The 22,755-nt window shown below is 48.5% G+C and overlaps 1 long non-coding RNA gene across 2 annotated transcripts in view; it reads right to left on the reverse strand.

The window, feature by feature from the left end:
- LOC103305908 (uncharacterized) overlaps nt 1–22,755 on the reverse strand; it is a 335,760-nt gene that overhangs the window by 18,946 nt on the left and 294,059 nt on the right. For both annotated transcript variants that reach the window (XR_010592996.1, XR_010592995.1), the window contains one exon: nt 11,519–11,598. This is a non-coding gene — a long non-coding RNA (uncharacterized LOC103305908). The remainder of the gene's footprint in view (nt 1–11,518; nt 11,599–22,755) is intronic.

The following is a 22,755-nucleotide window of genomic DNA, read 5'->3' on the forward strand; positions in this document are numbered from 1 at the left end:
CATTAGTGACTAGGTATTCTCCTTCTCATCACTGACAAAGGGGTACCACTGCTTCTTATCTGTCACTAGTCCACTGCCCAAATCCAAGGTTCCTATGCAGCCTGAAAACCTTTAGTTTATAAATAGTGTGTTCTTGGGATTAGTGCAGGTTGAATAGAAGTCAGGACTCCAGATTCTAGGATAGTGTGGCTGGCAGTCATGGATTCTAATCCTAAACCTGCCACAGGCTCTCTGGGTTTCCTCTGGGAACCCACTTCAGGTCTCCTCTGCCTCCATTTGACTCTCTACACCACAGAGGCTAACACCACCTACTTCTCAGGGAAGTGACAGCGCTTAGCTAATGCTGGTAAAGCTCTTTGTGATCCTTGGATAAAGTCACTGAATAGTTATTTGACCCTTTGGAGGCGGTGAAGTATGAAAGCCTGGTTTTCATTAACACCGAGCTCCCACAACTCCAGATGGAGTCAGTGGGAGATGTGGGCTGTCAACCCTACTGGAAATCAAACCTATGCATTCCTACTTGCCCCGGGCTGGAGCTCCGGATCTTAGGGGCCACATGTGCAGGTGTTTGCTGGGGAGGGGGACGGGCTATGAAAGAGATTGGTGCCTCAAACATTATGGGACATCACAGGGCTCTCAAGTATGGAGCACAAATAAAACTAACCATACGGCTAAGGCTCAGAGTCGGCTCCCAGCACAGAGATGTCCTGGGCCAATGATCAGTGATCTCCTTTTTCTCTGACTACGCCAGTGATTTCAGAAAAACCTCACTGCCTCTCTAATTGCTACCATGCACTTCAGAGGCCAGCGCATCAGCTCCTTCTTTAGAAGTAAGCAGGCTGCGTGCCAATTAATACCTTTAATTAACAGTGAGGACTCACTGGAGGGACTAGAACTTGTTCTCCCAGATGGTCTCCCTGTCTGTTGATCTAAACGGAGCAGCTCTGTCCTACTGAGTTACCTGCCATTCTCTGCCAATTAAAATAACCGCAAGGGAAAAGATCCCACCTGTGGGACAGGCGGGTGGGCAGTGGGAGAGCTGGAGGAATCCAGCAACCTGCACAGCACGTCTTTGGTGGAACGTTCTTAGGGCGTCTTGTAAAGGCCTTTCCAAGGGAAATGGCTGTAAACGGACATGGCTCATTGTCTAGCTGAGCAGGCCAGTCTTACGGCATGTGAGTGCATAAATGAGGAGAGCTGGGACAGGGTCTTCTGCGGCGGGATGGTGAGAAAGGGTCATTTTGTCTCTGTCATTTTCTCTCACTTCCAAGCCCTCCCACTACTGCATTAGAGAGGAGGAGGATGCTGAATAAGAATAACAACAACATGAACCTTCGTGCTTCAAGACATGAGCTAACCACCAGCAGGCAGGTTACTTCGTATTGATGGGCTCCTTACATCAACATACAAGACCAAACTAGATTAGCTCTTGCATTGATCTGGGATGCCAGTTCCTCTGCTCCCCTCCACAGCGAGGTGCCTAGTCTCTAACCAGCTTGGCCACCATTTTAAGGTTGGCCACAGCCAATCACACACTTTGTCCTTCCGGTGCAGAGAATCCAAAGTGATGCACCTTTTGGGCATTCATGTACACACCACATGTATCGAGTGTCCGCAGGAAGAGGCAGCCTCAGGCCATTGTGTACGGCTGCAAGCATGCTGGAGTGACTTTGGGAGAGCTCAATACTCAAGGAAAAGACTTCCCATCGCCCTACGCTGAAAGGCTACTGGGAACCACAGCAGGAGGGCTGCTAACAAAACCCCTTTATCAACAGCTTATTGCCACTAGCTACATGAGAGAAAACTCCCCCTCACTTCTATGGACAGAGGGATCAGTCTTGACAGGCTGTAGTAGTTTTCAATACATCACTCAGAGAGCCAAATCCATAGGCCCCTCACAGAGCAGAGCGCAGATAGACACTAACCTTCTCCGGACATGTAGCCCTCAAATAGCTGATCGGTGCGTTACTACTGCTCTGGAAAAATTAAAAGAAATGCAACCAATGTTATTTAAATAAAGTAACTCTATCAAGAATAACTGGGTGAAACCCTATGGCCTGTGTTATAAAAGAGGTCAGACGAGATGATCTAACGGTCCCTTCTAGGCTTAAAAATCTATATATCTATGAATCTATATCCATTTAATCTATGCCAGTGGTTCTCAAACCTTTTTTTTAGGACCCCTTGAAAATTGCTGAGGGTGTCGGTGGACCACTAAATGATCTTTCCAAATGTTGTTTGTACCATTAGCTAACTTTTGTAAAGCACTTTGGATAAAAGTGCTATATATAAAACAACAATAATAATTAATGTTTTTTGTTATACAAATGAAAGCACACAACTCATATTTTCATAGCAGTAGTTTTGCCTTACTAATGCGATGGATGTGCCCTCTCTCCCCCGCTGTGGCAGCCCCCGAGCTGGGGCTGGGAAGGAGAGGGGGGTCTCTCCCCCACCACAGAGCTGAGGCTGGAAAGGAGGGGGGTGTCTCCCCCACCACAGAGCTGAGGCTGGGAAGGAGGGGGGGTGTCTCCCCCACCACAGAGCTGGGGCTGGGAAGGAGGGGGGGGTGTCTCCCCCACCACAGAGCTGGGGCTGGGAAGGAGGGGGGGTGTCTCCCCCACCACAGATCTGGGGCTGGGAAGGAGGGGGGGTGTCTCCCCCACCACAGAGCTGAGGCTGGGAAGGAGGGCCATCTCTCCCCAGCAACCGCAGCCCTGAAGCTGGAAAAAGTTGCCTCTTTCTCTGGCTGCCGCAGCCCTGCATATCCCAAATCCCCCCCACCCCTTCTCTTCTCACCCCACTGCCCCCTCCCACCTACTCCCTATTCCCCCCAAGACCACCACCTCATCTTACATGTGCATCTTCTTCAGGGTCCAGGCACCTAATTAATGGAGCCATGCCTGCACGGCTCCACTAATTAGGTGGGTGGCCCTTCATTCTTTCATGTGCGGCCGCCCAGGCGTGCACCTTAGAGGGAACTATCCGTGGATCACCTGAATGGAGCTCGCAGACCACTGGTGGTCCACAGACCACAGTTTGAGAACATCTGAGCTATGCTATTTCTGAAACATCTGTCTCTGTGGCATTTAAACAGCATGACACAACATTGATGCCTGTGCAGAAAATGTTTTGCATTTTAGCCCCAAACCTCCCTATTCAAACAATTTCAGTTGTAGTAGGTGTGGGAGGAGAGGGCCGGAGAGAGATCCTTATTCAAAGCAATGTATGTTAACGGCTCCAAAAGCTTTTAACGGAGGCCATTATTCCCATTCTGAGAATCAATGCATTTTATTTTCCTCTGAGGTATTTGTTTGGCTTTGCTTTGTATTTCAAACACACAAGGCATGTTTAACAAAACAAGGCAGCCCTGCGATGGAGACAGCGCATTGTATTTTCCCTGAAATTACTGGAAGTTCATTTTCAAAGTAGAGTAGTTTTCTTGGAATCAATACATATCAACTAAAATCAATAGCTACTCTACGCAGATGGGCCGAGACACCTAACTGATAGCACTCTATTGCATTTGTATCCAAATCTGTACATTTTCAACAAGTCGATGCATTTAAGCATCTGCCACTGTCTTTTCACTTAAAAATAATCTGTTTGCAGATAACACTGTACCTTTCCATGGAGTCCAGTAATATATTCTGTGTATTGACTGCAGCCAATGTATATTTACCCATATCAAAACATTTCCACTTAATATCCAATCTAGTTCATTCCAGCTTCAGCTAGCCACTTATACACCATTCTGAACCAACTGATTTCAGACATAACCCTGCATTTCCCCTCACAACCGCTAGACTTACAGCTTTCCCAGAACAGGGCCTTCTGGACATAAGAATGCAATTGTACACAAGCCCCTTGAAAATATATATATGTGTATATATATCACATCGCAGACACCTATTTACCTTCCGTAGATCTTTCAGAGAATACGTCACCATAGTATCTAGGTACTCTGGCAAGAAAGACAATATATAAATGTCATTTTTACAGGACAGAGGGACACAGCTTGGTTGAAAGACTCTTTTGAGAGCGGTTCCTTTAAGAAGAGAAGAATTGCAAGTCCCACTTGTCCCAGATACTATTAGAAAACTCTAAGCAGGGAAGTTGGCCAGGGTGAGTTTTTTCAATCAAATGCTTCTCTGATGTTCAGAGGGAGGCATTTTTCTTGGGTTCGCTCTGTTCCTTGTGCTGTATGCAAATCACAGCTCTCTGTAAGTTATTAGATAACAAAGGACTGTTTTCTCTGCAGAGACTTGCTTGCGTCTGAACCTGGTGAGAAGGATAATTAAGGAATGCCGTAGGAAACTGCACTGATGATCATTTGCATCCCTTCCCCAACATAATCTCTAGATGGAAAGCACAACAGGGTCCCTCCCACCTGAAATGAGATATCAGCGTGGCTTGGAAGGGAGAGAGAAGGTGGGAACCTAACATAGTGGATATGAGCATCTTTAGGCCAACTAAGAATGCTCACACATACACGCGTCTGCGCACACACACTCCCCATTTCATCATATGAATGGCCCCCTGCTTGGTTTCCATGGTGGACATAGTCCTGCAATGCAGGTTTGTGCTGCGCTGGCACCTAGGAGTCCCTGCCATGGCCCAGGACCCCACTGCACAAGGTGCTGTACATACACAGAACAGAAAGACGGTCCTTAATCCAAAGAGCTCACAATATGTTGAGGCAGAAATCCCCCTTGGCGTAGGCCTGGAACTTGTGGGGCCAGGGAGTCAGAACATTCCAAAAGCAGAATCTTAGACTTAGACCCTAAGTTGGGGAATGCTGATGCAAACCCAGACCCCAAGCCTTCCCTCACTAGGTGCTGTCCCTGCCAGCCCCCGTACTCTGCCCAGGAATTGCAGGCAGCGCGCGACCCGGCTGGAGCAGGAATTCAAACCCTCCCTTTAAGGGTAATTTTTTCCCTTGTGCTGGGAAAAAAATAAACAAACCCAAGCGCCCGGGTATTCAGCAGCTCCGAGGATATTTGGTAAGCTGGTCCCCTCACAATGTACTGCAGGCATCAACTCACTCCCTACCTCTCCAGGCCTCTGCAGATGCCTCACCCACAGCCCAAAGAAAATGTGACGAGATAAATAAACACCATTTAAGAATTCCCATTAAAGAATTCCTTCAAGGTGCATTTTAGATTCCTTCCCCTAGCTCTGTGCCAGCCCCATCTCCTCCTGCCCGTGGATTTTTCCCTTCCTGTAGGAATCTTGGCAGGCCCTTGCCAGGCTTGGTGCCTGTGAACCATACTGTGTTGCCATGGTGAAGATTATTATGACACCAGTAACACAAAAGAAATTTCACGATCCCGAGCTCGCCTGGGATGCAGAGTTAATGAGGAGGAGGAGGAGGAGGAGAATGGGAAAGGGGATTTTTCCCCCTTTCTTTCAGAAATGACAAAACAAAACAAAAACAATTAAAAAAAATCAAATCTGGGTTGGCGGGACCCAGCCTCCCGGCTCGGCAAACGGAGGAAACATTTGCAATGAAAGAGCGTTTGTTCTTGTCTATTAGAGCGATCAGCAGGCAAAGCCCCCAAAGGACATGTCACCAGCTGCCAACATCAGACCAACAGGTGAGAAGAGAAACAGTGGCCCCGGGTCCCTGCTTTTACACTGAAAGCTCTGCCCAGCCCCTTTGCACAGAGCACGCCACAGGCGCCGTGCGGATGGGCAGAGGGGGGGACCAGAACTTAGCTGCTAAACCTGCAAGTTGGGGCAAGTGGATGCATACCTAGGGCAGGAACCTGTGCCCACTGAAGCCAGTGTGTGTGTTTTGCAGGCCTGCGTCCTACAGACGTTTAGCTGGCAGAACCCAGCGGTTTCACCCCTCAGCTCCCATGCCACGTGTCCCACTGCTGAGTCGCTCAGGTGGTTCCCCATAGTCAGTGAAGGGCACACGTCAGCCCATTGCAGAGGGGCCTACGCCATAAGTAATGCCTCAAAATACAGCTTCAGTGATGCCCAGGCCTTTGTGCTGGGCCTCTGCACAGAAGCCTCTGCTTCCTGGGTCCTGGCAGAGGCCCCGTGAGATCAACGCTCAGCGGCTGGGGGGCAGGCCCGAGGGAGATGCAAGTGGTGAGTGCCAAATCATTGCCCAGCCAATGCATCCATCATGGTGGCTGGGCTCCAGAGATGTCAGGTAGGAGGATGTCCACAGCGAACTCAGCAGCTACATCCAGAGTAAACCAATGGGGCAACAACGTGAGCAACTGGGCTAATGAGAGAGGGGATTGGATGATAATGCACAGACTAAGCAAAGGCTGTATTTAAAGGGCCCTGGCTGGAGGTGGGGGGCGGTTGTTATTATTAGATGTCACTTTAACTTCTGGAGGCTGAAAAGACACCTTCCCTTGCCACTAGTTTGGTCTAGTCTGTAATATGCCCAACCCAAGGCCTCACTCCAGTTCCTGCTGAGCAGAAATCTGCATCATCTCTCCACCCTGAGTATCCCACCTCCTGCCTTGTGAGTGGGGTGCCAGCTGGCGGGATGGGGGTAGGCACCTTGCACTGCTGCCATCCTTATGCTAACAGTTCAGGGATAAGGTGTCCGCCTGCAGTGTTGTTAACCAGGCACCTGCTGCCAGCCCTACATAGAATGTGGAAACACAAAAATGGGCTTATTTCCACCACCTTCCTTTGTAGGCATCTGCCTTGCTGAAATGCTTTAGGACGGACTATGGAGCTGACTGGGTTTTGGTGAAGACGGAGCAATTATCTTTGACCCACCCCACTGTCCTGAGCGTCAGCGCAACTCTGAGCTCTCAAGCTTCTCCCCAGCGGCAGGGTGGGGCTAGCTCAGTGGCTGGGGCATTCTAAGCGCAGGAAAATAGAAGATATGATTCTGAATTCAAAGGTAGGGTGGGGAGAACCATCCTCCCAGAAGAAGGCAAGACTATTCACACATCTATTGTATTCTGCTCCTGTGGAGGGGAAGAATGTGAGGGACGGAGAAAGGAAAGGGGACAGCTTTTGAGAGGTGAGAAGACAAACAGCTCCAGACCTGTTCGGCAACACAAGCTTCTCTGTCAGGTACCGTCGACTATCATGAACGTAGGGGGAGAGACAAAGCCAGGAGTCTGTAATGTAGGCTAAGTAACCTAAGGCATCCTGAGCTGTGTGTGTAGGGAGAACGTGACCTCAACCCCTGCCCTGCCCCACACAGGAGGGACATGGCTATCTGACTCTAATGCACTCCTAAAGTACGTTATTACTCAACAGATGTTTTTTCTGATGCCTGCAAAGAATGACTGATGAATTACAAGTGCAAACCCTGGGACTCATTTTGGGATGCCCAGGGTGGAAGTGGGAGGAATTCCAGTGCATCTCAAAATTGGCTTGTCTGGTGGTTAGAGCAGGGCACTGAAAGTTGATATGCCTGGGTTCCATTCTTGACTCTTCTCCATGGCCCCAGGCAATGGAATCCATCCCACACCTACACATGGCAGATACTGGTCCTGATCTGCAGCTGAATGGTGCAGCCAAGGACAGGGAGTGCACCAGGTCAGCCTGGGGCCACTTTTTGCACTTCCCTGATTCTGGGGCTGTTTTGTGCAGGGCTGGTCCCCAGCTGGGGATTTCCAAGGCGCAGGGACATTCAGACCTCAGCCCCATTCCCTGCATCACACTGGCGAGGGAGAGGGGAATAGTGAGGCATTGGCATACACGGAGGCAATCACCCCTTCGGTGGGCATGCTGGATTTATGGATACTTTGCTCCGGCAGTGCAGTGCAGTGCAGCCCCATTGCAGTTGAGGATAGCACCAGCCTGATTTGGTTTATTAGGCAGTACCACAGCCTTAGTGATCGGAATGGGTGTACAACCGTATCGTTAACAATTAGCATAATTAGAGCTGCATTGTGGTCTAGTGGATAAGTCAGGAGACCTGGATTCTATTCCTGGTTCTGCCACTGACCTGTTGGGTCACATTGGGCCAGTCACTTCCTCTCCCTCCCTTTCTCTGACTTGGCTATTTAGAACATGAGCTCTCTGGGGCAGGGGCTGTCTCTTAATATGTGTTTGTACAGCACCTAGCACAGTGGGGCCCTGATCTCAGCTGGGGCCTACTGCCATGTAGCTCGTAATAATGATATGTGGGTAACTTGTATACCTCCCTGCTGAGCCAGCCAGCCCAGGGCCATAAATTCCCATTTACGCTATAAAGTTTGATTTTTTTAGCATCTCCCAGACATTCCCTCGCTTTTCTAGAATTGATGGGATCATGTGTAATTTGTAAATGATATTAAGCACAGTAATAACACTCTGGAAACCAAGTGAAAATCATAAATTATTAAAAATGACTGAGCTGAAATGTGGCTTCTTTGCTTTGATGCTGACTGATGGGTCACACGCTGCCTTCTATACCCTCAAGGCTCTCAGATCAGCTCCCCTCCATATGTTACAGATGCATGGAAACCCATGGGTGCACAAGGGAAGAGCTATAGCAATGGCTTAGACCAGGGGTTTTCAACCTTTTTCTTTCTGAGCTCCTTTCCCCCGCCCCCCACCATGCTATAAAAACTCCACAGCCCACTTGTGCCACAACATCTGGTTTTCTGCATATAAAAGCCAGGGCCGGCGTTAGGGGGTAGAAAACAGGGCAATTGCCTGGGGCCCCATGAAACTACTTTGCTCAGGCTTCAGCTTCAGCCCTGGAGGTGGGGCTCAGGGCCCCGGGCTTCAGCCCCATGCTGTGGGGCTTCGTCTTCCTGCCTTGGATCCTAGTGAGTCTAACACTGGCCCTCCTTGGCGGACCCCCTGAAACCTGCTCATGGCCCCAGGCCCCTGGTTGAGAACCACTGGCTTAGACAGCAATTTTCAGACGCCTTGGTTTGAATTGTGAGCAAAGGCAATTGGAGACTGTCCGCTCCCTTTTGAAAATGCTCACAGGAGATACTGCAGCAATGCTACCTCTGTCACATCTATGCAGACCTGCATTCAGGAGATACCACCATTTTAAACATCCCACTTTCAGGGGAAGCCCTGACCTACTGTGGTAATGGAAGATACTATGGCACTTGAAAGTGCATGATGATAGCTAAAGCTGTCACATCCTTCTCTATTGACTGAGCAGTATAGAAGATAACAGCCTGCTACTGCTGCCATGTGATGATTTTACTCCTTTAGCTCAAGTGGGAGATGCCTGGGTATTGGCACTGAAGATTCCAGGTTTTGTTCCCCATGACGGGGATCCGTATACAAGGACAGGAGCCAATTAGCCAAATTATACGTAATTATATTGTCTTCCCAAAGCTACTCCTAGTATTCTTCTTCCTCTTCTTGTTCCAAGATGTTAGCTAGCATTGTTCTTCAAAGCTTCCATGTTCCAGCCCAGAGTCAGCTGCATTCTTGTGATCAGGGCCGGCTCTAACTTTTTTGCTGCCCCAAGCAGCAAAAAAAAAGCGCCACCCCGCCGAGCCCCCCCCCACCGAGCGCCGCGCTGCGCCACCGGAACCCCCCGCTGAGCGCCGCGCCCCGCCCCACGCCGCCCCCCCCCACGCGCCGTGGGGCCGAGCGCTGCACCCCGCCCCGCCCCCCCCGCGCCGCCGGAGCCCAACCCCCCCGCCAAGCGCCGCGCCACTGGACCCCCCCTGCCGAGCGCTGCGCCACGCTGCCGGAGCGCCCCTCCCACCCCCCGCTGAGCGCCACACCGCCGGAACCCCCCCCGAGCGCCGCCCCCCGCACCGCCCCCCCGCCGAGCGCCGTGCCGCCAGAGCGGCCCCCCCCATGGAATGCCATGCCGCGCTGCGCTGCCCCCCCACCACCCCAAGATTGGCTGCCCCTTACCAGGTGCTGCCCCAAGCATGTGCTTGGTTGCCTGGTGCCTGGAGCCGGCCCTGCTTGTGATGAGAGAAATAGCTTAGGGTGCCTTGGGGAGAAAGTTGCTCTCTAAAATTGAAGCTATGTGTTATTAACCGGGCTCAGAATTCCTGAAATGAAGGGTCTGATATGCTTTTTTTCTTGATAAAATTATGAAATTAAAACAGAAAAACAATGTTGGTATCATACAATTATCTATATAGCAGCACAGTACGATACTAGTGATCTATCTATCATCATACATAACCCAATGTCTATCTATCACCATAAAAACCACAGTATCAAAATATCTATCTAGCATCACATAAGCTTTTTCTCTCTTTCTCTCCTTATCTACTGCCATATATTCTTTCCCTGTCTATTACAATATGAGCTCTCTATACTATGCTCATCAGCACGGTCTGATTGCCTGTGCACCTGACCTCCTAATAAGAGCTTGTTTACATCCCCATCAAAGGAGATCTCGTCTCTTTGCAGTCCCTAGGTTGTTCCCAGAGACCTCTTTGCACCCTGGATATAATGTAATTGTGTTCTGTTGAGCTAGCTGCTCCCCACCCTGCCCCCCAAGTCAGGGATATCACGGCTACCCAGACTGCAGTCATTGCTCAGTTCCGGCTCCGTTTTGTTGAAACCGCTGCTTCAGACGCTGCTTGACAAGGGCGCAAACTCATGCATTTTTCAAGCCGATCAATGCGGCCAGGCACCCTGTAGTCATAATGACTGCATTGGCCTGGCTGCGAGACAGACTGGGTGAGTCTCTCCAAGTCTGGCGTAATAGGCAGAGCCCTACAAAGCTGGGCATTATTTATAATTTAACTTATAATTTGCTGTTCAAACCCAGTGGTTTAAAGTCGTTGGATGTCAGTGTGCTTTTGGAGAAAGGAGTGGGGCGGGGGGGAAGGAAGAGGAGACAGAAGGATCATAGCACTTCACAGCTTCAAAAAGCAGAGTATATGAAAAGCTCTCCACTAAGGTTCTGACCTACTTTGCATGGCAATAAGCAATCTCCATCATAAAAAAATATTAAAAATAGCAAAATACAACCCAGCAGGTTATAAAAATGCAGCCCCAGCAGCTCCAGCGTGGCAATCAGAGGCAATTTGGGAACAATGCCTGGGACAATTATCAAAGATTTCAGCTGCAATTCCCCCCCCCCCAAATGGAAATGGAATGCCAGTGTCAGAGGGCAATGGGGGGGAAATGACAGCTTCTCACTTCATGTGCATGTTCTGGGAGGTGCTACCATGTACTCACCCGTCTGCCTGTCTGCAAAACCATCCTTGCAAAAATTTTATAATCAAAATCAGATGGTGTGATGGACATTTTGGCTGGAGATGAGCAAAACACACTGATGAAAGGAGAACGGGGGCATTTCATCAATGGCCACAGCAGTGGGGTTGCTCAAACATTTCAGCTGAAACTTTTTTTTGATGGAAAATTGCATTTTCAAGGAAAGAAAAATGTTGTTGGGAAGGGTCTGCTTGCCTTGAAATATTTGCAGACTTTTTTTATATATAAATATTCAGCCAATTTTGTTATTTTATTGGTACTTTAGGGCCAACATTTTCCATATTTTGATAGATTTTAGCTGAATTGTTTTGGGGATCAACAAAAAAAAATCATAAGTTTAAATGAAATATAAAGCATGTTCTGACCAATTCTAGAAAGAGGGACATACCTAAGAATGGCCATACCGGATCAGACCAATGGTCCATCTAGCCCAGAATCCTGTCTTCTGACAATGGCCACTGCCACACGCTTCAGAGAGAAAGAACAAAACAGGGCAATTATAATGTGAACCAGCCCCTTTTCTCCAGTCACAACTTTTATCAGTCAGAAGTTTAGGGACACTCGGGGCACGGGAGCAGCGACAGCCAGGAAAGTAGCATTTATAGGTAGAGCCAGACAATTGTTTGTAGTGAATAGTGAATAATCTATATAACGACTCTAACCCTTTCTTGCTTTCAATAGTCAAACCTGGTTTCTACAGATTCACCCCCTGAACTCAATGGGCCCCCTGAACTCAATGGGCAACGTTCACGGGTGTTCGGCCAGTTTATGCAAACAAGTTTCAGCCTATTCACTACTTATTATTCCTGATATGTCATTGGTCGTTTAAGTCACATGGCCTTATATCTGCATCTTGATTGAAAGACTGCGGCTCCTTTCACCCCCCCAGATGAGAATTAAGAACAAGGAAAGCTGAAGAGCAGATTACGAATAGCAAATGCTGCCCTGTTAATTCACAAGTTGCCTTGTTGGGGTGCAAATAAGAGTCATGCCATGAAGAACAGCCAGTCCCCAAACATCTGGGCAGTACAAGACCTGGGCCACACTTAAGCCCTATGTTTAGGGTTTCAGCAGGCCTTGAGGGGTATGTAAACCTGTTCTGGCTCTTGTGCATAGGACTGAATTTCACCCTTAGTGCATCGTAAGTGTTGTGTGGATGGGTGTTTTATGTGTGTGAGACTGAGAAAAAGGAGTAACAATTGCACAGCATGGTGCCCTCAATGCCCTGAGAAAGTTCCAGTGCTGGGAAGACAATGGCTTGTCTGCAGAATACACTCCACAGGCTGCAGCTATCCAGCAGGTGAGAGGTCAGGCAGGCTGCCCAGGAGACAGGTAGGTAGGATTTGCATGTCCATACCAAGAAGAGAGGTCACAGCCGGGAAAATGAAAGGATCATCCCCCTCAGGTCAGCTAAAAACTGCAGCCAGCAGAGAAGATAATGGTCAAGGAGTGAAACTGAGGGAAGGGACTGCAGCTAAAGGAAACAACACGGGAAGGGATAAAAATAGACTTTTCATACAAACACACTGAGCTTCCTTTTCAATAAGGAAAAAATAGAAGTTGTGCTTTTCTCTGGTGTTTGTGGGAAACAGATTCCCATGCTGCAGAGAGGCAAAGCAAGGAACATCCCCAGAGTGATTCAGGAACATCCTTGTGCCTTTCTGCAGAGAAGCCAGGGCAACACAGGTGTGATCAGTGCTGGCATGAGTGTGCGTTCACTTTCCTCAGGGCTCCCTCCAGATTCCCAGCCACCCCACACCTGGAAGTGCTTCAGGGCAAGGATATTTGTTTATTGTGCAGCACCTAGCACTTTGGGACCTGATCTGGCCTCCAGATGCTCCACTAAGATAAATAATAGTAATCATAACAATGTGTGCTTGATGCAGTGGAAAACAGTGAGCCTGTGGGGTTTGGGAGATCTTGAGTGGATCAAAATATGCTAGACATTTTCCACAAAACATGTAAAACAAAATGCACAATTTTTTTTCATTTTTATGCAATTGTTCAGTTTTCTGATTGAATAAAAATTGGGAAAAATTCCTTTTCACCTTTCTCTACCTTTATTCCTTTCCCCTTCCCCTTCCCCTTCCTTGCTCCTTTCCCCTGGAATAGGGAGGGAGAGAGGAGAAAAATTTGACATATTTTGGTTTTTATAGTAAAAAGACTGAAAAATTTGGACCAAAATAAACGTCTGTTTTGGTCCAAAAGCCATTTTTGTTCCCCTACCTCCCCAAAAAAGTTTCAATGACAAAATGTTAACCAGCTCTCGAGGGATCCAAAGAAAAAAAAAGGTGTGGCATATTTAGAGATCAAATTGTTTCTGTAACTCAGAAGTAGTGGTGTACCCTGTATGAAAAAAAATACAAAGATCCCTGCGGGCAACAGGCATTGTTAGCAGCTTCTGCGTAGGACGGTTTGCATTGGCCTGAGTGTCTCTGATAGGACAGCAAGAGAGCCTGGCACACGCTGGCTGATGCTCAGAGCCTTGTTTACCCAGAATGTTTGAACAGGCAGATATGCACTACCAGACTGTGAGAAACCTGAACGGACCTAAACAAGCAACAAGGCCAGAGAGCCAGGATGCTTCTTGGGGATTAATTATCTTCACAATCAGCTGGCCTGGGGAGGGGCCTGAGGCTAATTATTGTTCTTGGGATTAATAGAGGAAATGAATTAAAATAAATGTGATGGCTCCCCCCTTTCTCACTCCACTCCCTGCCCAGGGAGCACCAAGGACCCAAAGACAGCTGTGGAGCCCAATATGGCTAAGGGATTCAGGCCCAGCCTCTCAACCCATCGAAGCATTGGGTTTATTCTAAAAGTCAGTGGCACCATCAGCAGCTTGAACACTGCAAACAGGCCCCCGGCTATCAGAGCCACTGCTCTGCCCTCCCCTCCCCCCCCCCGCCCCCAACAACAAACTGCTGCTCCAGTTAAAACCCAGGCGAGGGCCCTCAGTCACGGTTCACAGGCAGCTGCTCTCACGGGCTAAGCTAGCAGGAGCCAAACTAATCTCAACTCCACTGGAAATCACCCTGTGCCGATCGTATATTGTATTATATTGATTTCCTCTGCACCTCATGCGGAGTTGGAATGTGTGTGTGTGTGTCTGGGTTCTGGTTTGACTAGAGAGTGTGTGCACATGCATGCATGTACACACACACACACACACACAACTGGTGCTAGGGTTAGTTTTCACTGCATGCCTAAAAGACACTGCAAAACTCAGTTCCTGCACCCGGACCCCTATAGATTCGTTAGTGCCTGCTATTTCTGCTGTATCTCCAGGGCTTTCCAAGTGTGCTGTTTGCATGGAGGGGAAGGTGCTGGGCCTGTCCTCTCCATTTCTTTGACATGTGCAGATCCTGCCCAGCACTGAACTAGCGCAGCTGTCCTTCAGGAGGTCCCTGTGCTGGACAGCTCCCCAGGGACGAACAGCATCAGCACAAGCACTAGGAACCTACAGCCCTTGTCACTCAGTGGCGCCCTTTGCAGAGCTGGATCCAGTTCCTGCTTTTGAATGTTTCCCTTTTTTCTTTTTTTACTCTGAGATGGAAGCATTTGGGGCTGGAGGGGGAGGAAGAGGGAGAGAAGATGAAGTCTCTCTCTCTCTCAGACACAAACACACATGAAAGAACAAAGGTGTGAAAAACGGAGGTGATGAGATTGTTCTGGTCGCCTGAGATGTTGTGAAATGAAATCCTTACATGTCCAAGCAGCACGAGGTGTTCCGGGACACCAGCGCTGACATGACTGCTCTCACTGTGGGGGAAATCAACAACAACAAACATCCTATAGCACCGGGCCCTGCTTTCCCTGGGAGGAAAAGCTCACACATCACCTACATGCAGCATAACAGAGCCCTGGACCATCTGATGGTGGTGGGTGAGTGAGGAGTGGGTAGTAACTATCTGTATTCCTGGCCCATGGATTTTGGACATCTTTATATTGGGACCTACTGTCTCCGTAAGGCCTAACTCTTTGCTGTCAGTTGCCAGCCAGGAGGAAGAGGAGGGTTTTAGGTTAACCCAATGTTTTGATGCATAGGTATTCCTCCCACCATCCTACGGGATCTTTCTCCTCCATCCATGGTGGATGGAATTCACTCCAGTGCAGAGAGCCAGCACAAGGGCTATGTCACAATTCCATCCCCACAACGAGGTTTAAGGGGGGAACTGACCTTATGCTGGTCTTCTGAACAGGGCTGTATTTCAGCCCATCTGTCTACTATAAAAGACGGGAGTGATTTTCAAAGGGGCCCCAGCCTGGACTCTTTTTGCATGTGCCAGTGCCTGGGTGTGGCGTTTGGAAGCATTAGCACCTGTGCACACAGGTGTTTCGTTTGAATATGTGGCTTTGATCACCTCTTATTATTAATTATTTGCATCACAGCTGTGCCTGGATGATCCAGTGGAGATCAATGCCTGGTTGTCTTCAGGGCTGCACAGACACATGGGTCGAGCTGCCCCAGAGAGCTCATAATCTAAGCAGATAAAACATGGTGGGAGGGGAAGAAGCAAGGAAGTGACTTGCCCCAGGGCACAAAGGCTAAACCTTCACTGCATTCCACTGATAGCTATCCCTGTGTAAAACCTTTGTCAAGACAAGACATTGTCATTTTTATTCCAATGTACAGAGCTGAGCTCAACCCTATGCTCCTCCTCCAACCTGGGGCTTAAACTAGCTGCACTGAGGTTAAAAACAACCTGTGTCTTGTCTCCACTAAGACTGTACATCAAGTTTGCTTGTCCTTTTTTGCAGGGAAGACAAAGCCATGGCAAATTAGTAACACCGCTGGGACTCATGTCTCCTAAGCCCCAGGCCAGTTCTCTATCCATGAGGCTACTGCCTTTCTCTCTCTCACCTATACAGGCAGGTGTTAATGCATGAAAGGAGAAACTGCACATTTTCAAAAACAAAGGCTGGTCTCTTCTGTCTACACCTCACTCATTACCCCAGAATCTGCGTCTTTCTCAAAGTCAGGCCTTTGCTTCCTTCCACTTAGCATCTTCTTCCTCCCCCCAGGCTGAAATCAAGTACAATGAGCGTGTGTCATGGTCTTTTGTTTACCAGTCCTGGCATCTCATTAAAATTAGCTGATACTCTTCTGGGTGGGTTTGCATCCTGCCTATTTTAAGCCCTTGCTGTTGGATCAGTGAGGCAGCTCGTAAGCCGTCAAATCAAATTTTCAAAAGCAAATTGCTTTTATAATTAATTTAATTATTATTACTGTGCCAAGTTGGTGTGTTGCTTAATGAACACAATCAGGTTTCACCCTCTGTTCCCCTGCCCCCCCTTCCCAGGCCCCACCTCCAGTTTGGCAAAGGAGGGGGCGCCAGACTCAAGCTGAGTAATTAAAGTTTCGATTGTTGTCACTTGTTAAATGGTACATGTTTTAATTATCCTTTGAGTCTGCCCATGCATTCGAGCCACCTAGGCTCATTGAGGAGGAAAACAGCCACCACAGCCCGCCACTAGCTTGCGCAGAAACAGAGACTCCTGAACACAAGGCCTTTTTTCCCCCCAAACAAAGCGAGTAATTTTGAGTTGCCATGGCGACTGCAATAGATGTGACAGTTTAAGATTTTGTTGTTGTTGTCAAAAATGCTTGAAACTTAATTATCTTGGCAGCTCCCTCCCCCACCCCATCGCGCACACACCTTGGTCCTGCGAGGCCCCATTAGCAAGGGTTGCAGCATTAAATTAGCGCCCGCAACTGAGATCAGGGCTGCGCTGTGCTAGGCACTGTACAGACACCCAGTAATAAACAGCCCCTGCACCCAAAGAGCTTCCAATCTAAGCAGGAAAAGGAGGAGAGAAAAATAACATCATCCCTTTTGCACAGCCTGGGAACAGAGGCACCGAAGGAATGAATGATTTGCCCAGAATCTGCAGCAGATCTAGGATTTTAACCCTGAGCCCTGCTCCAAGCGCCTTAATCACAAGACCATCTTTCCAGCTCTGCAAGGCTTTTCGCTGCGTCCCGCTCCCGTGCAGTTCTGAGCAGAGGCAATTCCGGGATGCCAATCAGACTGGGTGCCCAGTGCCGCCCTTTGCATCCAAACGAACACTGGGATGAGCCAGCTAATGAGTCACGAACTGAAGAAGGGCTTGACCTGCGGCAGCACTGAGCCGCAGTGCTCACTCTAGAAGAATATCCTCAGGAAGCTAAGGAGGTGCTCAGAGATGTTGGTAAACAAGAAGGTGAGGAGAGATTCTAGGCAGCAGGGACTTTCAGGATAGCATCCCTCTGCCAGTCTGTGGTCTGCTGGCTTTTTTCCCCTTCGCCTCTGCTCTCCTTTTGTAGATAGATTTCAGTGTATTGATTTCCTACCTCCCCAGACTTTAGTCTTTTATGGATCAGAGGTGAAGAGAAAATGAAAGCCAAGGTTTAAGGCCCCTGAATTAGATGGTTTGGGAGATTATTTTGATGAAATACCTCTAAACATGCTCTCATCCTGGAGGAGGGGCAGACAGCAGGCCACTGAGGCTTGAAAGATCCAATTAAAATTAACCCTGCACCCACCACTCTGCAATAAAAAAATAATCCAGCTACTAACATTGGCTCTGTAGCGGCATCGCAGCAGTTCTGGAGAAAAGCTGGCTATTCAGAGGTTACTGCTAAAACTCTCAGCACCTCCTTGGCATCGCTGGCCTGGCCTGTTCTTCGCAGTAAAAGACAGGGATTGGGGGGATTGACATCGTTTTCTTGCTGCTTTTTCTGCTTCTCCTACAAAGGGAACGGTCTCCGAGCCTGTGCTGCTTTTCTAGAAATATTGGCCTACGTCCCCTCAGCACCAAGATGTGCTTGGCACAAGAGACGTCTGAGGGATGTCAGGGAGCCCGTGAGTCTCTGGGCTGATCTGCTCCAGCATTGGCATAGGCTAGAGCAGCCTATGGGCTGCTCTAATTTATACCTACTGGCAACAGTTCCCAAGGAACTGGCAGTCAGTTGGGGATTGTGGGAGAGCAGTGGGCTCTGACCACACAACCTCCCCACTCTCTATGCTGAGACAGATTGGAGTTGGCATCTTGGCTGTCTATAACCAGCCATGCATCAGCTGAGAACTCCCCCATGCGGAAAGAGTTCTCAGGTGACCAGGTCCAGCTGTCTTCTAGCCTCTTTTTGCTGCCACAGTGGAACAGTGGAGCTAGACTCCAGGAGAGAATCTGGCTCTTAATTTATAGACATTTTACATTAATGGTCAAAGATATCCTGGGAAAGAGCTGGAATTGACATTAGAAGTGAGTGAGAAAAGGAATAAACAGCAGCAAGCAGAAGGGAGTGACCAGGAGCTCCTGTGTGTGTAGGAAGGAGGAGGCAGGGTACACCAGGGCAGAGGGCCTCCAACAGACACCAAATGTCTAACGTACCCATCACAATCACATTAGCACTTCTAGCCACAGCATCACACTGGGAGCTCATGTTCAGGCCACTCCCCCATTCTTTTTCAGAGTCACTGCTTCCCAGGATAGAGTTCCCCATCCTATAAGTATGGCCTGCAGTCTTGGTTCCTAGATGTTTAACATTTGGCCCTATTAAAACGCGTATTGTTTGCTTGTTCCCAGCTTAACAAGCGATCCAGATGGGTCTATATCAGTGACTGTCCTCTTCATTATTTACCACTCTCCCACAATCTTTGTGTCATCTCTAATTGTTAGCAGGGATGATTTTATATTTTCTTCCAAGTCATTGATAAAAATGTTAAAAGGTGTAGGACTAAGAACCGATCCCTGAGGGACCTCTCTAGAAAAACACACACTAGATGATGATTCCTCATTTACAATTATATTTTGAGACCCATCCGTTAGCTAGTTTTTAATCTATTTAAGGGGTGACACGGTGAATTTGTATTGCCGTAGGTTTTTTGACCAAAATGTTGAGTGGTATCAAGTCAATTGCCTTACAAAAGTATATTATGTCAACACCGTTACCTTTATCAACCAAACCCATAATCTCATCCAAAAGAAATCACATTCGTTTGACAGAATCTATATTCCATAAAGCCAGGTTGATTGGCATTAATTTTACTACCATCCTTTAATAATTTCTGAATCGAAGCCCATATCGGCCATTCCATTATTTTTGCCCAGGATCACCATCCGGGTGACAGGCTTACACCCTACTGGGTTGTCCTGTTCACTCTTTTTAAATGTTGGCAGAAGATGAGCAGGCTCCCACTCTTCTGAAACCTCCCAGGCGTACCAAGACTTAGGGCACGTCTGCACTGCACTCACAGGGTGTGATCACAGCTCAGACACACAAACCTGAGCTGGAAGCTCGCTCCTGTCCCGGAGCAGTGAAGCCACAGCACAAAGGATTAACCAGAGCGCTGGGTGGGTTTGTACACACGCTGCTGCAGCTTCACTGCTCCGCTGCACAATTTAGCTAGATTAAAGCAAGCTATGTATGTCTGAAAGCGGCAACCAGACCTGTGGTTGCAGTATAGATATCTTTAGACATTGCAGTAGGGAATAGGCTCATCCCCGCATCGCTGCTCTCTTGGCACCTGCGTTAGCCCCAATGGGAAGTGTTAAGGCAGAAAGACTAGTATGTCCCTGCTCCCCATCTCCCCCATCTCCCTCACCCAAATGCAGCTTGCAGGGCTCTATGGCCCGCTGTCTTATTAATTCCTAATTTCCAATTTGCAGGAGGAGAGAACCTTCGCCCTCCATCATGCCAGCCCAGCAATCACAGCAATGAGCCAAGTATCTCTAGACAGTCTTTAATTTATTTCCCGGCGCACATGGGCACTGCTGAGAGACTCGATGGCACCAGCTTAAACATAATAAATTACTCAAGTACCAGAGATTAGTTAATAAAGTGTCAAGCGCCCGTAAAGTGCTGCTTTGTCAAAGATACAAAATATTCTTCTGTTTTTCCAAAGATAAATAGTTCCTGCGAAAGGCTGGAACGCCCTGTCTTGTGCAGCACTGCAATCAGGTACCTCTGTGCACAAAATACTTCGAGATGCTGCCAAACTGCAGGATCAGGCTGGCCAGAAATTCTGAACATAAAGCTAATGCTTTATAAGTCAATGGCCCTTGGATCATTCCAAGTTGCCTCTCTGACTGACTGCAAAAAATATAATGAAACCAAACTTTCTTTGGTAGTATTTTACCAGGTAGCTTTCTGTAGGGAGAAATGCAATATTGTGCAGAAAAGGAAATCTGCATCAGGCTTTTCCCCGGGGAAATCTGCATCAGGCTTTTGTTGCTTTACTCCTACACAGAAGGGACTAGATCAGTGGGACATTACTGACTGGCCATTGGGTGACCCAGCTGAGACCAAGGCTGAAAGGGTTGGCTTGTTTGTTTTATTTAAAAGTAAACTAAAATTCAGAGCACAAAGGGCTCACTCGGGGAACTAATTGGCAGGTCAATCTAGAACAAATCTAGAATACCCCTAAATACTTTGCTGCAGGATTTGCAATGGGCCTGTGGAATTTTGCCTCTGCAGGAGGTCAGAAAATGAAATGCCTCTGGATTTAAAGAGGGCAGCATACCGTCATGACCAATAGCATAGAACATTCCTAGTTAAGAGTTACACACCCTGCACACTAAGATGGGACAATCCGGTCACAAGCTTCTACGCATAAGGGGGCATTCGACACATTACATCGTTGGCCAAGTGCATTGTGGGAGCATCCATCCAATATTAATAACTGCTAGAGGCAGGCTGCCAGACTTGCAGAAGGAGGGTCTTGTGGTTAAAGCACCGGGCGAGGATTCAGGAGATTGCAGTTAAGTTCACAGCTGCGTCATGGACTTCCTGTGTGACCCTGGGCGACTCATGTAAGCTGCCCGTGCCTTGGCTCCCCCATGGCAAAATGGCAGTACTAGCACTGCGCTGCAGCCCAGGGGGGTTGCCAGGACAAATCAAATTGTGTTTGTGGGGCTCTGTCTAATGAAGTTCAGCAATCGCTGGCCTCTGGGGAAAGTCCAGATTACAGCTAAGCAATAAGAATAGACCCTGCCGCCCTTGATCAACCAACCAAGTGCTTCAGCAGAATCAAAGAGTAAGTCCTCACCCCACTGCTGAAAAGCTGTGAAGTCGGCTCTTACTGATAAACCAGCTACCTAATGGCACGGACCTGCTGACTAACAGGGCTGGGTATGTCTGTCCCGAGGGTAACCGTGTCCCTGCCTCAGAGCTCGCTATGCAAGGAACGGGGTTGCAGCAGAATTTGTTGAGTCAAAGAAAAAGCAACAAGGAAACGGGGAGGTTTTGACATAAAACTTTTGACCAGCTCTAAATAAATATCAAATAAAACGATAACTACTTCACCCACTGGCCGTTGTGAGTGACAGATGGCAACTGTCTGCTGCTGGGAACCAGGCTAAGATTCCCTCAAAACCACCCTGCAATGTTATCTGCAGATTTACAGCAAGGAAAGCAAGCTGATTGCTTAAACACTTTGGAACCAAAAGGAGGGCTGCAGTGAAGGGGGTGGGGAGGAAGAATCAAGATATGAAAAGCTGGGCGGGAATACCAGGGCAGAGGACGGAGAAGGGAAGGCTTCCCAGTTGAACAGATCGTGACTCAATCCAATCAATGCAAGCAGGCTGCTAACGAGGTACAATCACGATGTGGGTGATTACAGATCTCCTTCAGGAAGGGCAGTTGGACAGTTGCTTGGAAGTCGCTGAGACACTTGCATCTCCAGCAGAGAGGAAAGAGGACCATGAGGGTAGGAGGTGCAGAGCTCAGGGGAGAACCAGTCACATTACCACCCAAACTCCCGCATTGCAATTCAGGGAAAGATTCATTCCCACTTTTGACCCTCGTGTCTTTGGAGAGGAGTCAGTGAATCTGACAAATGGACAGGGCCGGCGCAACCCATTAGGCGACCTAGGCGGTTGCCTAGGGTGCTACAATTTGGGGGGCGGCGACCGCGGCAGTATTTTGGCGGCGGGACCTTCTGCCGCCTCTGTGGGGGGCGGCATTTCGGGGCGGGACCTTCCGCCGCCTAGGGCGGCAGAAAAGCTGGCGGCGCTCCTGTAAATGGATGGGAACCACACGGAATACAGGGCACTTTCACTCTAGTTAGCATGGCAGAGCCAGACCAGCTCTGAAAGAAGGAGCTGGGTTCTCTCCTACCTTGTGCATCGTTAAAGGAATTGTTAAATAAAACACCAATGACAGCATCTCCATTACAGAGGAACCCAGCTTGACTTTCAGATCACAGGGAGAGCCAATGGCTCTGGCAGTTAGAAACTCCATTGCCTTAATTGGAAACTGAGCACATTTGCTCTGGAAGCCACCCAGAGACCGGGTGTCTTTCTAGAAGATCTCCTTTCTTTAGTTCAGCTGTCTTCTGGACTCTCGATGATGTTCTCTTTTGTAGCACACAAGGCAGATTAATGTCCAGAATGGTGGGAATTGCTGAGTGAAACTCTATGGCTTGTGCACTGCTGGAGGCCATAAAGTGGCCTCTTATGACTTTAAATCTATGAGTCTGTGACAATATGAGATAATAAACACACAACTACTCTCTCAAAGGAGAACTGCACATTATTAATAAAGAACCATGTGTACCCAAAACAGCAGCTTCAGTGCCAGACTCAGCAATTCCTGCATTCCACTCCTGTGCTCAGACCACTAGTCCCTCCTGCCATATACAG

This window comes from Chrysemys picta, chromosome 16, assembly GCF_011386835.1.
Source record: "Chrysemys picta bellii isolate R12L10 chromosome 16, ASM1138683v2, whole genome shotgun sequence".
NCBI lineage: Eukaryota > Metazoa > Chordata > Testudines > Emydidae > Chrysemys > Chrysemys picta.